Genomic DNA, 16534 nt, shown 5'->3' with positions numbered 1-16534 from the left:
TGGCTTAAGCTAATAATATATCCATTCTTCCCTGAATAAAGTTAATATTTCAGGGCTAAGCAGATGGCTCAGTTTGAGCCAGTACATACATACTTTGGGGGTTTTCTGGAAAATAATAGGCTTTCAATCTTCTCCTGTAATGGTAATATGAGGATTTGAGGTCACTCTGAAGCCTTCTTGGTACCACCAGTGAAAAGCTTGAAACTGGTGGAAGCTACCAGTGACGTCTGGGGACAGAGACTCCCCAAGGAGAGGTGGCAGGGATCTAATGACCCTGCCTTGAATCAAACCACAGACTGAAGGCAGAACTACCATAGACTGTTCAGCTTCAAGGGAAATTACAGTCCTTATTTTTTCTAGGCCAGTTTGAGTTGTTTTCTATTTCTTACTCTTGGAAAAGATTACTGATAACATTGCCCCTAATTCCTAAATATTTTTACCTTTTGAGCCAAATGAAGGTAATTGAAGTAACTAAAACACAAAATAATGATTATGTTCTTGGATTAGAGATCCATGAAAATCCCTTAAACACAGATGTGTGACCTCCTGGGCGCTCTCGGAAGAAAATGAAAATGAGCAAGACAAAGGCTGTGGCTCTAAGAACTGTGTAAGTGGCAGATGGCAGGATGAAATCACTTGTGTCAGACGCAAAGTAGGGCTGGGAAGGCACAAAGAAGACAAGGTTCATGCTCACACGTCTGAGATAATAACTGTTTTCAAGGACCTTCTAAATACCCTGTAAGAAATGCCTCCCTTCACATCTTCACATATCTGCTTTGTACAGCTTGCATCATTTCATATTTATTCATATTTGTCTATGACAAGGTTTCCTACTACACATTCTTTATTACAGCAGTGATTCAGATAAAATGTTCAGGGGAACGCTGAGAGGGAAGGAGGGAGGGGGGTGTGGGGCCACGGTGTGTGACACTCCTCTTGAGGACAGGACACTATTATTAGAGGGACTTTACCCAGCAAATGCAAGCAGTGTAACCTGGTTCTTTGTACCCTCAATGACTCCCCAACGATTAGTAAAGTAAGTGTGTCACATCAAAGAAAAACAAAATGCTCTGGAAAGGAACTCCAGATGTCCAGTAATAACCTCTGGTTTTGAGCTTTTGAAACCAATAAACTCTTTTCTAAGCTCTTTATATATCTGTCTCCCCTTCTGCCAATAAAAGTTATCCCTTTACCCTTCCCTCACTGGATGCTCTGGGGGTTGCCCACTCTTTGCAACCCAGATTCTAATCTTCATTTCTCATTCCCCAATAAGCTCAACACATTTGGAGACTTTCTTCTAGTTTTGCGGAATGTTGATAGAGTGTAGAAAATTGTAGGAGCTAGTTTAAGAAACAAAGAATTAACAGAAGGTAGATAATTTATTTTCACCATTCACAAATGAGAAAACTGAAAAATTAAAGCTAAAAACTACCCAGGGAGCTGACAGAACTGTTGAGGGAAGTTGCTGATACCCAGGACAGTGAAGTGTCCTAAGTCCACAAGGAGAATTCACAGAAGCTCTGTGTTTTCTCCCAGACCTCACAGTCCACGTCTTTGCATTTGGCTGACCCTCTGGATTTATGTTCATTGCAATAAAAGTGTAACCATAAAGCGTAGGGCTTTCCTTAGTCTTGTGAGTCACTTAGTGAAGTACAGAACCTGTTGGAGTCAGGGACACCTCCAAACTTAGAGCCTGTCAGAAATATGGGTGGCTCCTATTGACCTCTTAAGTGTGACTAACATATGAAATCAGGACGGCCGTGTTAGTGACCATACCTTTTAATTGGTATGGTCGATGCGAACTCCAGGTGGCTTGTGGCAGAACAGATTTACAGTATGCCCAGTTTGATTTGGACCAGTTGGACTGAACTGGAACAACAACACCCACCACAATGAAATTTTGGGAACTTGACAAAATATTAAATTTGATTATGAAATCCAAATTTTGGGAACTTGACAAAATATTAAATTAAATATGAAATCCAAGTCTAATGCAATTATATTTAAAGAAAAAAATAATTGTCCCTTGGTATTTTCTCCAACAAACTATAGTTAGGTTTCCGGAAGAGTTTTAGGGAATGCACCAAGCTTTTGGAAGACACTTTGATAATCAAAGACTTGTGAAGACAGTTATGTTGTTTCAATACCTTCTAAGTTAGAGCTACTGATGTTCATAGCTCACAGTTGCAGGCTAAGAGAGAAACAAGAGAATTAGGATTGCACATGAGCTAGCTGTATACAAATTCCCTTCTACACCTCGTTCTGTAGTGAGGACAGAGAGCTTTGGCGATATTTCATTTGTTTGGTATTAGAGTCATTGCAAGTAGTTTGGGTGGGAAGATGCTTCTGAGCTCCACATAATGATGTGACTTTAGAGTCTAGGACTGAATCCAGGGTTCAAGTTCAGGTCATCTAATTCACAAACCTATGGAGGGTTTTCTATCATAATATACTGATCTAAGAATTAAGGTAGAGTTTTGCTAATCTACAAACTGGAAATGTGTACTTACATATTCATAATTTACGGTCATTTTGACAGTTCCTATAAAATCCACATCTGCACACAATCCAATTTCCTATGAGAGAAGAAAACCACCAGCATTGCCAGGAAGTCCTGAGTGCTGAGTTAACGTCAGTGATCACGATCTTACGGTGTTTGCACAATTGTACTACTTTCTCCAGTAAACTTCAGCCATATGGGAGCCAGCCCAGACTTGGCTGCTGACATTACAGAAGGGAGGGATAGGGTCATTCTAAAGATGTTACTAATGAATCATCAATCCAATTAAATTAAAAAAGAGAGAAAAGATGTATAACCCAAAGTCAAATACTGGTACACCCAAAAATAAAGTGTACATCTCAGTCTTTTTTTCAGTACTCTATGAATTTAAAAAACAAATATGCTGATGCTGTGGCTATTTACAAATTCTTTTTAAGGTGATTGGTGGTGTTTGACAGATTTTCACATGAAATTAAATCTAGACCTATTAAAAGAGGCCCCCCCCACCAAGGGGAGGGGATTCTCCCTGAAATCAACTTCCAATTCTGTCTGCTGCCCCAGGAGGCAAGAAGCCAGTTAAGTCCAACTTATCAAGACAGGAAAATACTCTTATCTCTCAAAGTCTGCTCTGTCACCACACTCTGTGGAGTCCTAGCACACTGTGTATATTCCTCAGAGCAATTAGGGAGCTGGCACAATATCTTTATTTTATAAATATATAAACAGTGTTCATTTGTAATACATCAGGTAAGAGTTTTGGATACTTTATAACCATCAATACAGTTAATCCTAACATAGAAGCACTTACTTCATGAGATAACTTTTTATTATGTGCATTTTTTTAGACTAAGGAAACTGAACTACAGAGAAGTTTCTCAAGGTCACAGCTGAAAAATGCTTTGGTTTGAACCAAGACCATCTAACTCCAAGTCTAGGCATTATCCATTCCATTTTCCTGTCTCTCGGTGGTTTTTATTTGTTTAGTGCTGTTTTTTTTTCCTGAGGATTAATATTTATTTATTTATTTATTTATTTATTTTTATTAAATCATATCTGTGTACATTGATATGATCATGGGGCATCATTCACTAGCTTCACAGACCATTTACCAAGTTTCACATATACCCTTGTAAGATGCACCGCTGGCGTAATCCCACCAATCCCCTTCCCTTTACCCACCTCCCTGATGACAAGATCTTGGTGGTTTTTAAGAGACCTAAAGCTTCTGGCCATTTATAGAGTTAGAAGAGGCACTTAGGTGGTGGGAACAGCACGAGCAAACACATGGGGAGATTAGGAGTTTGGTTGCTTTAAATTCACTGTGCTCAAATGAATTTAGTGACTAAATTTTAGGATGGAATAAAATAGGACAAGCAAATGAAAATACTTGCAAACATTAACTAAATGTTAAAATACATATTTGAATAAAAATGCAAAGAAAATACTCTGAGTACAAATAATACATTTCAGTGTATTGACGGTATCATTCCTCTGTCTTTGATGAGTCCAGACCATTTGCTAGAATAGAATTTGCCTTTTCATCTTGAGACTCTCAAAGATGAATCCAGATTCAGTGGTTCACAACTAGAAGGACTCAAAAGACTTAGCATATAGTTTTACTCATGGCTACATTTTATTACAGTAAAATATTGCAAAGCAAAAGCAGTAGAAGGAAGAAAGGAAAGAAAGAGAAAGGGAGGAAGGAAGGAAGGAAAGAAAAAGAAAGAAAAGAAAGAAAATAAATGGGGCAAAGAAAAGAGGAAATTAGTCACCAGTTTTCAGGAGTCCTCTGCCAATGACATTGCACAGAACACATATAATTTCTCCAGTGTTAAGTCATGACAACGCTTATGAAGGGTTTTCTACTGGAAGCTCATTACGGCGTCAGCATCCAAGGTTTTTATTGGGGTCTTATCACATACTCACTTTGTCACTTAAATGTACCCAAATTCCAGAATCCCAAAGGGAAAGCAGGTGTTCAGCATAAATCACATTGTTTGTAGAGACATTTAGGTACAATGGGCCAGTCTCATCTAAGGAAAGTTTGATGTTGGTGTAGGCAGCTGTTTATTGCCCAAGTTCCTAGACACCAGTGTACAGTCAACCTAGACCCAGCAAGCAGCATTTTCTAAGGATAGGCGGCCTCAAGCCTGCCACATTAACTCTTTCCTGAACAGAGTCTCTAAGACGAAATTGCCTTTATCAGGTAAAAAAAAAAAAAAGTTGTCTTTTTATTTTGAGTATGAAATTTTAAATGAAGAGACTATGTTATTTTTAATAAATTAATTATTTGATGTATGTTATTATTTGATGTGATGCCAAATCGCAGAGCCCAAAACTAGCCCTAAGTGTGGCCTATGGTTGCTGGCTAATTTATAAAGAAAATATATTTAGTTTTCACAGTTTCTGGAGATTAGAAAGTTCAATATCAAGGTCTTAACATCTGATGAGTGCCTTCATGCTAAGCCATCTCATGGCAGAATATGAAAGGGCAAGAAAAAAAGAGAAGACAGGAGTGGCTTTTATTAACAACCCACTCCCAAGATAGCCACATTAACTAGCCCTGCCTCTTAATATTGTCACAGTGGTAATGACATTTGAACATGAGTTTTGGAGGGGACATTCAAACCACAGCAATCCCTCACATTCTAAAGTATACTGCAAAACATTCTTGCAAGACTTCCAAGAAGGTTTGGAAAGGCTTCTAAGGTTTGGAAAGCCTTCTAAGGTTTGGAAAGCCTTCTAAGCCAGGGAAACCTTAGTCTTTCCCATACCTTGCCAACCTACACAATGGGAAAGGATATTTGCATATTTTCAATCAGACAAAAGCTTGATAACTAGGATCTATAGAGAACTCGAATTAATCCACATGAAAAAAGCCAACAATCCCATATATCAATGGGCAAGAGACATGAATAGAACTTTCTCTAAAGATAACAGACGAATGGCTAACAAACACATGAAAAAATGTTCATCATTTCTATATATTAGAGAAATGCAAATCAAAACAACCCTGAGATATCATCTAACCCCAGTGAGAATGGCCCACATCACAAAATCTCAAAACTGCAGATGCTGGCATGGATGTGGAGAGAAGGGAACACTTTTACACTGCTGGTGGGACTGCAAACTAGTACAACCTTTCTGGAAGGAAGTATGGAGAAACCTCAAAGCACTCAAGCTAGACCTCCCATTTGATCCTGCAATCCCATTACTGGGCATCTAACCAGAAGGAAAGAAATTCTTTTATTATAAGGACACTTGTACTAGACTGTTTATTGCAGCTCAATTTACAATCGCCAAAATGTGGAAACAGCCTAAATGCCCACCAACCCAGGAATAGATTAACAAGCTGTGGTATATGTATACCATGGAATACTATTCAGCCATTAAAAAAAATGGAGACTTTACATCCTTCGTATTCACCTGGATGGACGTGGAAGACATTATTCTTAGTAAACATCACAAGAATGGAGAAGCATGAATCCTATGTACTCAATTTTGATATGAGGACAATTAATGACAATTATGGTTATGGGGGGGAACAGAAAGAGGGAAGGAGGGAGGGGGGTGGGGCCTTGGTGTTGGTCACACTTTATGGGGGCAAGACATGATTGCAAGAGGGACTTTACCTAACAATTGCAATCAGTGTAACCTGGCTTATTGTACCCTCAATGAATCCCCAACAATAAAAAAAAAAAAAAAAGAATTTATGGAGTGATAATAGTAGGGGGCTGAGTGAGATCTATATGCTCAAAGATGAAAGGACTTAATTTTTTCATCCTCTGGGCAACACATTACTCTCCCAGAGTCTTTTCTTAGGGATATAAAAGATCCCAACAGTAATGACTGTGGTATTGGGGCTCACAGATTCAATTTAGTAAAATTGAAGATAGATGATATTTCTGAAACAATTTTCTGATGGCAAATTCATATCTGATACAGTGTCTATCCATTGAAGGGAAATCAGTGATAACATCAGAAAACGATTGGTTGGCTTTGAAATACCTTAAAACCGAAAGATGAAAATCTTAACCTGGAAAAATGACTCGAGTACAATATTTCTAGTGAAAATTCATGAAAATATGATCTCACAAAGGTGTAATATACATGTATAATACATTTTTATGATGGGATGCAGAGTAATGTGTTTCTTATGTTTAATAAGAGTTATTAATGAATGCACACTTGCAGGTATCCAATTCTAGACTAGGTAGACTGCATTTGAAAGAAAAGTTTTGTACCTGAAAGCCAAACACTAACAAGCACAAAAGTAAACACTAAAATTCTCTGTACTTTTACAGCCTATGGACTTGAAAAAAGCTTTTCCTAATCCCATGACTGTTTCAATTCATCTGAGATTGTTCATAATGTTTGCCAAATTTTCTTCTAGAATTATCCTAGACCTTTTAAAGCACTTTGTATTATTTGACACAGAGGAAATTCGTGTCTCGATTGATTTTAATTTGTGGTCCAGGACATCTCAGCCATTTTTTTACTTAATAGTATTCATTTAGAAAAAATAGTGATCATTTATATGACCGGAAAATTACTTATGTTTGATTTTGCTGTTGAATTATTTCTTAATATTTCTCTTCTGTGAAGTTTCACTTGTAATAACAACATATTTAATATGGAAAAAATAGCATTTCCTCTTGAGTGAAATATAATAAAATAAACAAATAAATATTTTAAACCACTTCTACTGAAATCAGTTATAAATTTTGATTTACAAACTTTAGTATATCTATTTCATAGAAAATTTATCATGGAATGACTGATTTTATTTGTTCATAAGTCTTCTAATTCCAGAACATATAATTTAAATCTTATATATGTATACATGTTAAAACACATATTAAACAGATGTTTGCATCTTAAAGAAAACCCACTGAAAATTTTATAGATATATTCTGTTGTTTAGTATGTTTCACATTTTCCCCCTAAAATAAGATGTGCAACTATCATAAACTATTAGCTGGGGAAATCAGTAATTTTGCATGTTTTAGTTCATTAATCTCATTTAAATGCATAAATGTCTACTGTATTTAAATGCAGTAATATTATTTAAAACATTTCAACTCACTTATTTCCACATTATAAGTGCTCTTATGCAAAAATATTGTCTTTTTCTTTATTACAAGTGTTCAGAATACTACTGAAGCCTTACTCTCTATGACTTAACATGTCAAGGAATACATTCTGCTCTCTTGTTTTATCATTTGTACAATTTTAGAATCCATTATCATTCAATAATTATTTATAGATTTACTGGCAATCTACCATTATTCTTTCTAATATTAGGGGTGACTCCAAAATAAAAAAGGAATAAAAGGCTCGGTGCCTATAGCTCAGGGGCTAAGGGCGCCAGCCACATACACCAGAGCTGGCTGATTAGCGTCCAGCCCGGGCCTGGCAAACAACAATAACAACTACAACAAAAAATAGCCGGGCACTGTGGTGGGTGCCTGTAGTCCCAGATACTTGGGAGGCTGAGGCAGGAGAATCGCTTAAGCCCGAGAGTTTGAGGTTGCTGTTGCAGTGACGCCACGGTACTCTACACAGGGCAACATAGTGAGACTCTGTCAAAAAAAGGAAAGCAAAGGAATAAAAAAGAACAAAAAATGAAAGAGGCTAGCCAGCGAAACATAACAGGTGGTGTAAGCAGTTTGTTTGTTTGTTTGTTTTCCATCTCTCTGACATGGTAGTAAAAACCTCAGATTTATTGTGTTTTCCTTTTGCCAAAGACTCTCATGTCCCCAGACAGTTAACTCCTCTAAGATCAGAAAAAGAAAATAAAGCATACAAATATTAAAAAAATGTCACAAACATTAAACAAAAACTTGGTGCTATCTGGTAGTATTTCTACTGTGCTATTCAACTAAGGATTTGTTTCAACAAAATCCTTTTAAAGAAGTTTTGATACTGCTAACGTCTCTCATTAAGACTCCTGGAGACGGATGTGGGTAGCAATGAGTAATTGACCCAACAGCTCCTGTTCACAAAACAATTTTGGACAGTTCGTGTGTATGATAGATAGCCTAATGCAATCAAGACCAGGCAGTAGAGTCAGTGTCAGACAACCTTTAGAGGGTAACTGGGCTTTCACTAATGGCATACTGAGTACTCTGACCCTTTTAAGGTCATTAGCATTGCCAAATTCTGATCAGGGCTTTGGAGTTCCAAAAATGACTCCAAATAATGCCTAGTGTTGAATTTCTTGCAGACTAGTGGGGGATGCAGACACATAACACATCATTTCCACAGGGTTTTTAAACTACCAAGTGTTAAAATTACCTTGCTTCTCCCAAAGTCTTTCTCACCTTAATAACTAGTAACTTCATCTTCCATTACTCAAGTCATTTTTTTTTTTATTTCTAAGAGTTTGACTGAGGTAACTGAAGTCATCCTTGACTCTTATTTTCTTTTGTTCCCCCAGGGGTCCCAGAACAAAAAAGTATTCCTCTCTTTCTTTCACACCATACACTCACACTTTGGGCAAATTCCAATGACTTCACCCCAGAATGTATACAGAATCTTATCACTTCTCACTAACTCCAGCTCTACTCTCTCCTCAAACCCATCATCCTCCCTTATATGGAGTATTAGTACAATCCAGTATGTGCTTCCTGCTTCCACACTTGTACCTTTTAAATCCATTCTTAACATGACAGCCAGATCGCTCCTATTAAAATATGTACAAGTCTGACCACATCCCTTGTGCAAACCTGCCAATTGCTTCCCAACTCACTTAAGTAAAGACAAAAGCCCCAAGAGTGACTGAGAAGTCCCTTCAAGACCTTTCCCCCTCTGAATCCTCCTCCAGTTCTCCCCAGCCCCAGCTCTTCACTCTAGCCACACTGCTCTCCTTCCCTTCCTCAACTCCACATGCTGACTTCTGCCTTTGAATTTTCTTGTCTTCCTTTTGGCCATTTCCTCTTGTTCATAGTTTTCTTTCACCTTGTTTTCCCATCTCTATCTGTTCTTTACTCAAACATCATTTTCTCGGGGAGGCCGTGTTTGTACATGGTATTTCAAACTTCATACCCCCATAACCCCTCAGCACTGTTTACTCCGCTGACTTATTTTTGTCTCTGCAGCACTCCCCTCCATGAGGTGATATCTAGTTCTGTATATATTTTGATGTTTGGCACCGCTGACTTGATGGGAATCCCAGGAGGGCAATGGTTTTGTTGGTTTTGTTTGATTCACTGCTGTTTCTTTAGCAATCGGGACAATATCCAACGCATAGTAGTTTCTCAACAAGTATTTGTTGAAATGATGACTTTTCTGTCCAAAGTGCTGTCGGACCCTCTCAGACAAACTGTCATTCTTTCTCTGGATGTCTGTAAACGTTGTCCCCAGTATAAAATCTATGTGGCCACATAGCTGTCTAGCTGTCTGACTGAACTCTTGAATTTAACTGCAGGGACAGGGCCAGCTATATAACTTACAAAGTTCAGTTGAAAATATAATTGTGATGTCCCTTATTTTTTTTTAATTAAATCATAGCTGTGTACATTGATATGATCATGGGGCATCATTCACTAGCTTCACAGACCATTTGACACACTTTCATCACACTGGTTAATTTTAAAATCATTAAGAGGCTCAGCACCTGTAGCTCAGTGAGTAGAGCACCAGCCACATACACCAAAGCTGGTGAGTTCAAACCTGGCCCAGGCCTGCTAAACAACAATGACAAATGCAACCAAAAAATAACCGGGTATTGTGGTGGGTGCCTATAGTCCCAGCTACTTGGGAGGCTGAGGCAAGAGAATCGCTTAAGCCCAAGAGTTTGAGGTTGCTGTGAGCTGTGACACCACGGCACTCTACCCAGGGTGACATAGTGAGACTCTGTCTTAAAAAAAAAAAAATCATTAAGAATTTTATCATGGCAACTCCCAAGTACTAAACCAAGTGTGGCGTTCTTCCAAATACAAGTTACATGTCCATGAAACCACCCTCCATATCTCTGAATCTCCACACCCCAATAATTAGCAATATCAACTGGTGAAAAATAAACATTCCATAAATGCTCATCAACTGCATGCTTATATTCTTACCTAGAAGAATTTGAAAAGGTCCTAATTATATGTGATCATCAAAAAATAGCCATAATATCTGGAAAAATAATTATAATGGAAAGCCTGGATCAAGTGAAATGTGTTTTTGTAAGTGATATGACAATTTCAAAGGAAAGTCAGAATTAGGTGTTGTCCTAGGTTCTAATTCACTGTGACATTTCTGATCCACATTTTTAGACCTCTCCAAATTTCCTGTCTCAGACATTAAAAAACATTAAAAGATTAAGGAGAAGAGACATCATTCTGATCTATTCTATTTCATTTTACAAAATAAGTCTTTATTTTATTCAAGATGTAAAGCAATTTATTCAGGATGATATCACCTAGAATCATAAGGGTGACATATTCTGTCAATGTGCATATACTTTTAGAATTATCTGTATTAACTGAAAAGAAGAAATCTAATATATAGAGGCCATTTTTTTCTTGATGTAAAATCAACTATATATGTTTAAATGATCTACAATATTTATATTGATTAACAATAATTTGGTTTTGAATTCCCAAGTAGAAGAGAGATTTTTGTTATCGTTGTTTCCTGTGGCATATTTTGGAGAAAATAGGAATTTGAAGATGAGTTTTAAATTGCAAGAGAATATTTCCCAAAGAATAGAAGGTATGTCTATTTGTCATATCTAAATCTGAAGATGGATGCATTAGAGAAAATGGTGATTGTATTTTCTTTTGTGCTGACATTAAAAAGCCTGAAAGTCTCTGAAATCTGCACTATTCTGAACAGATGAATGAAAAGAGATATGATTGAATTAGTAAATAAAAGTGAGCTTTCCACAGGAGTTATAGACATGCAGAATGCTCAGTTAATCTACCTTTTCTTCCTGTCTTCAAGGTCCAGGCAACCTTTTCCTATTAAGGGCAACAATATAGCACTTCTGTACAGCACTTTTTATCTTTCAAAGGATTTATTTTTCTTTTTCACAACATCATTGTTAGGAAAATAGGACAGGTACATTATTTTTATCCTTCAGAGTATTGTGTACACAGACATTGAACATAATTTACGAAAAATACAAGAAAAAAAGGAGCAAATAAAGAGTATGGGATGTCAGTGAGCATTTAGAATGGATCATTTTTGCTACAGTTAATACTTCCCTATTATTTTAATGTTGTCCTATTGCCACCAAAGTATATCCAAATCTCTAATTTTCTTATCCACTTGCAAGCATTATGAAAATAGAGAAGATTAATTCAGTATGGAAGCAAGTGTCATGTTTTCCATTTTTCTGTTGTCTCTTTTTTTTTTCTTTCTTTTTTTTCTGTTGTCTCTTATAAGCCAGTATTGTTTCCTTAAATCTTCAAAAGATAGGCACATGTTATAATCACTTACTCTTTAGTATTTTCTGATCATTCTATAGATATTTTCTCCACTTAAGAAAACTAAAACTTATGGTGATTCTATCTCACATTTTGGATTTAATACATAGAATAGCATCCTCTAAATTCAGAAAATAAGTGAAGGTAGTTTTAAACAGCAAAAGTTGGCATTTTGAAAAATAAAATTAATAAAATATCATAATGTTTTACTATGATTTTCTTTATTATATAGTCAATGACTTGAATAGGTCCTAAAATTTAATATATAATAATTAAAAACTTTTTTTTTTTGGAGACAGAGCCTCAAGCTGTCACCCTCAGTAGAGTGTTGTGGCATCACAACTTACAGCAACCTCCAACTCCTGGGCTCAAGCGAGTCTCCTGCCTCCACCTCCCAAGTAGCTGGGACTACAGGCGCCCGCCACAACACCCGGCTATTTTTTGGTTGCAGTGGTCATTGTTGTTTGGCGGGCCCAGGCTGGATTCGAACCCACCAGCTCAGGTGTATGTGGTTGGCGCCTTAGCCGCTTGAGCCACAGGCACCGAGCCAATTAAAAACATTTTTGAATGAAAGAGTATCATGTCATTATTTTGTGAATAAACTGATTTCTTCTGGACAAATTAATATCCAGAGGTCATATTTCTGCGTATACTCTATTATTGATGTTCATGAAGAAACAGTTAAGGAGATCTTCAAAGCCTAAAAGAAAACAATAACAGATCAAAACTTAATACGAATAATTTATGAAACTAGCACTTAACTATTTAATCACCAAAATGCCTATTGTAAGTGGAAAGGGGATAAAACAGGGTAAGAAAATTTCAAAGTAAGGTACTATAGTTCTCAGTAAGAAATCAGCAGAATAAGTCTTCTAGAGTAACCTACCTGCAAGTAAATTCATGTATGAAATAGAAAAAGGAAAAGTTTCTTATATTTAAACTACATGGGCTATCACTGGGCTAGATGCCTTGATGTCCTGCTAATTTGTACTCTGTTCATCTTTTTAACTATGTCATTAAACCTACAAAAATACCTCTTTTTGTATAGGATCATAAAAGGTGGTGTACAGAGGATACAAGTCTTAAATGCTCCAGCATGAATACAATATAGAATAAACATTTTATTTTTTTGAGAATAAACCTTTTAAAACAATGACAAGAATGTCTTAGTTTACTACCATTCTGAGACAACCACTGTTGCCGATTAATAAGATGGAACTCTAGTTCAGTGACTTTGTGGATCAGCATATAATCAAATGTAGGATCAGTATCCTATTCTAGAAAATGATGCATTATGTATTTGTTCAAATGCTATAGTCTCCATGATGATAATCTACCCACTCTTATAGTTTCTTTGCACTTGTTCTTTTTTTTTTTTAATTAAATCGTAGCTGTGTACATTAATGCAATCGTGGAGTACAATGTGCTGGTTTTATGTACAATCTGAAATATTTTCATCAAACTGGTTAATATAGCACCCTCTTAGTTATTGTGTTAAGACATTTATATTCTAAATTTGGTAAATTTTACATGTACCCTCGTAAGATGCACCATAGGTGTGGTCCCATCAATTATCCTCCCTTCACCAATCCTACACCCTCCCCTTCCCTCCCTCTTCCCTTTACCCATTTTCTTGGGCTATAATTGGGTTATAGCTTTAAATTGGTTTCAAGGTAGAGCTGAGTACATTGGATACTTTTTCTTCCATTCTTGAGATACTTTGCTAAGAAGAATGTGTTCCAGCTCCATCCATGTAAACATTAAAGGGGTAAAGTCTCCACCTTACATTAAGGCTGCATAATATTCCATGGTGTACATATACCACAATTTATTAATCCATTCGTGAGTTGATTGACACTACTGTTATTTGATCTTTGACAAGCCAATTAAAAACATTCAATGGAGAAAAGATTCCCTATTTAACAAATGGTGCTAGGTAAACTGGCTGGCAACCTGTAGAAGACTGAAACTGGACCCACACCTTTCACCATTAACTAAGATAAACTCTCACTGGATTAAAGATTTAAACGTAAGACATGAAATTATAAAAATACTAGAAGAAAGTGTAGGGAAAACACTTGAGGAAATCAGCCTTGGTGAATATTTTGTGAGGAGGACCCCCTGGGCAATTGAAGCAACATCAAAAATGCACTACTGGGACCTGATCAAACTAAAAAGTTTTTGGACAGCCAAGAACACAGTAAGTAAAGCAAGCAAACAGCCCTCAGAATGGGAGAAGATATTTGCAGGTTATGTCTCCAACAAAGGTTTAATCACCAGAATCCACAGAGAACTCAAATGCATTAGCAAGAAAAGAAGAAGTGATTCCATCTCAGGGTGGGCAAGGGACTTGAAGAGAAACTTCTCTGAAGAAGACAGGTGCACAACCTATAGACACATGGAAAAATGCTCATCATCCTTAATCATCAGAGAAATGCAAATTAAAACTACTTTGAGATATCATCTAACTCCAGTAAGATTAGCTCACATCACAAAATCCCCAAACCGGAGATGTTGGTGTGGATGTGGAGGAAAGGGAACACTTCTACACTGCTAGTGGGAATGGAAACTAATACGGTCTTTTTGGAAAGATGTTTGGAGAATACACAGGGATCTAAACATAGACCTGCCATTTGATCCTACAATTCCTCTACTAGGTATATACCCTGAAGACCAAAAATCACATTATAACAAAGATATTTGTACCAGAATGTTTATTGCAGCCCAATTCATAATTGCTAAGTCTTTGCACATGTTCTTATCAGTCTTTAACTGAGACTGAAGAAGGGCGACCTGCTTCTAAATCCTAATTCTGCAATCGATACCATGCAGATCGTAGAACGTGTCCATTTTGCTTCTCATTGTACCTCCTCTGGTACATCATGTGACACACAGTAGGTGCTCTCCTCCTTCAAATTAATTGAACGAGTGAATGAATAAATAAATTAGTATATTAGTAAACAGTGGATCTTACTAATATAACATCTGCCTAGATGTCAGAAGTTTGCAAACTTGCAGACTGCTCAACATGATGCTTTTATTGCAAAGATAGAAAAAATATATAATACAATAAATACATATTATATAATAAATATATATACTGAGATATATGAAGATGTATGAGAAATATATACCTGAGATATAGGAAAAAATATGAGAAATATAAACAGATCTCTCAAAGCAATGAAATCAACCTCTGGGGTGACTGCTTATTAGCAGTCTCCACCCACCTGGCTGATTAAGGAATTACCCACACTTCTCCTGGATATGAATAGTCTCAAGGTCCTGGCTCTTGTTGTATTAACTTATTCGATTAAGTCTTGACTTACGGGTTCTGAAGTCTATTTTAGTGTATGATACTTAATATCTTTTACCCTTAAACATGTGAGCAAAAGCTTACCTCTAAAGCTGAAAGTCCCAAGTTAATTCCAAGTAAAGTTAAAGCCTTAACATTATACCATGTGCTGATTCTATTTCCACAACCCTAAGGAAAATAAATTACTTAGATTGACTTGGAGATGAAAATGGTCTTGTAAATAATTATATTACAAAGTAGGAAAGGCACAGAGAAACTGATAATTACCAAAAGTCTAAATGGTAAGCTAGGGTCTAACTGGAGGCTGAAGTTATGGTCCAGAACACTTTGTGTGATAGCGGGATATCTCAGTTGCTAATTTTAAAGTTGCTAAGATGTTGTCATGTAATTAAAATCAGAAATGTATTAGTCTTGGAAAGGGATTTGTTGTTCTACAGACTATTGAATTCATCAGGAACAGGGGTGCCCCTTACCCCCTGAGAGCACATTACTAGACCCAAGTGAATGCCTAATACCTGGGTAACAGAGAACCCTATATATACTATAATTTCTTGATATGTACATACATATAGCAAAGTTTAACTTATAAATTATGAACAGTATGGGATTAACAGAAATTGATAATAATATAGAACAATTATATCAATGTTCTGGCATGACTATTCATGTACATGGGCCGTTAAGTAAAATAAAACTTACTTGAACACAACACTGAAATATCTCAATAGTTGATCTAATAACTGGATAGTTCGTAAGCGACTAATGGGTGGGTAGCATCTATACCTGGATACACTGGAAAAAGGAATAAAATACAGGAATTGTTTATTTCTGAAATTTTCCATTTGAAATGACACCTCTTAAAATTAGAATAACTTATAAGTGTTAGTATAAACTACACAAACTATTAGAAGTTTTTAGGATGGAAATCCCTCATCTCACACCTGCAAATAGCAGTTGTTCCAGGTTGGATTTTGCTCTTGCTTCTGTCACACACCTGAGCAACACTTTTTTTATCTCAGGGGTCACTTCCCTTCAGTTTTTGCCAACCCTCATACCTCTTTTCTTCTAGGATTGCCACCCTTTTACTAATCCTATGCACAAGGACTTTGAAAAAAGTGCCTCCTCTTTCTGCAGGGCTTTTCAAGGAAGGTTGGGGAGCAAGGATATTGCTATATAAAGTTCCAAGAACACTTAAATCACACATCCCCCCAAATTTATTTACTAATTATATACCTGAAATAATACTAAAATTTGCACAATTATGTGTTCAATTTATAGAGTTGGCTTAAGAATGTAACC

This window comes from Nycticebus coucang, chromosome 3 (genome assembly GCF_027406575.1).
Source record: "Nycticebus coucang isolate mNycCou1 chromosome 3, mNycCou1.pri, whole genome shotgun sequence".
Taxonomy (NCBI): Eukaryota; Metazoa; Chordata; class Mammalia; order Primates; family Lorisidae; genus Nycticebus; species Nycticebus coucang.
This window is presented reverse-complemented; position numbering follows the sequence as displayed.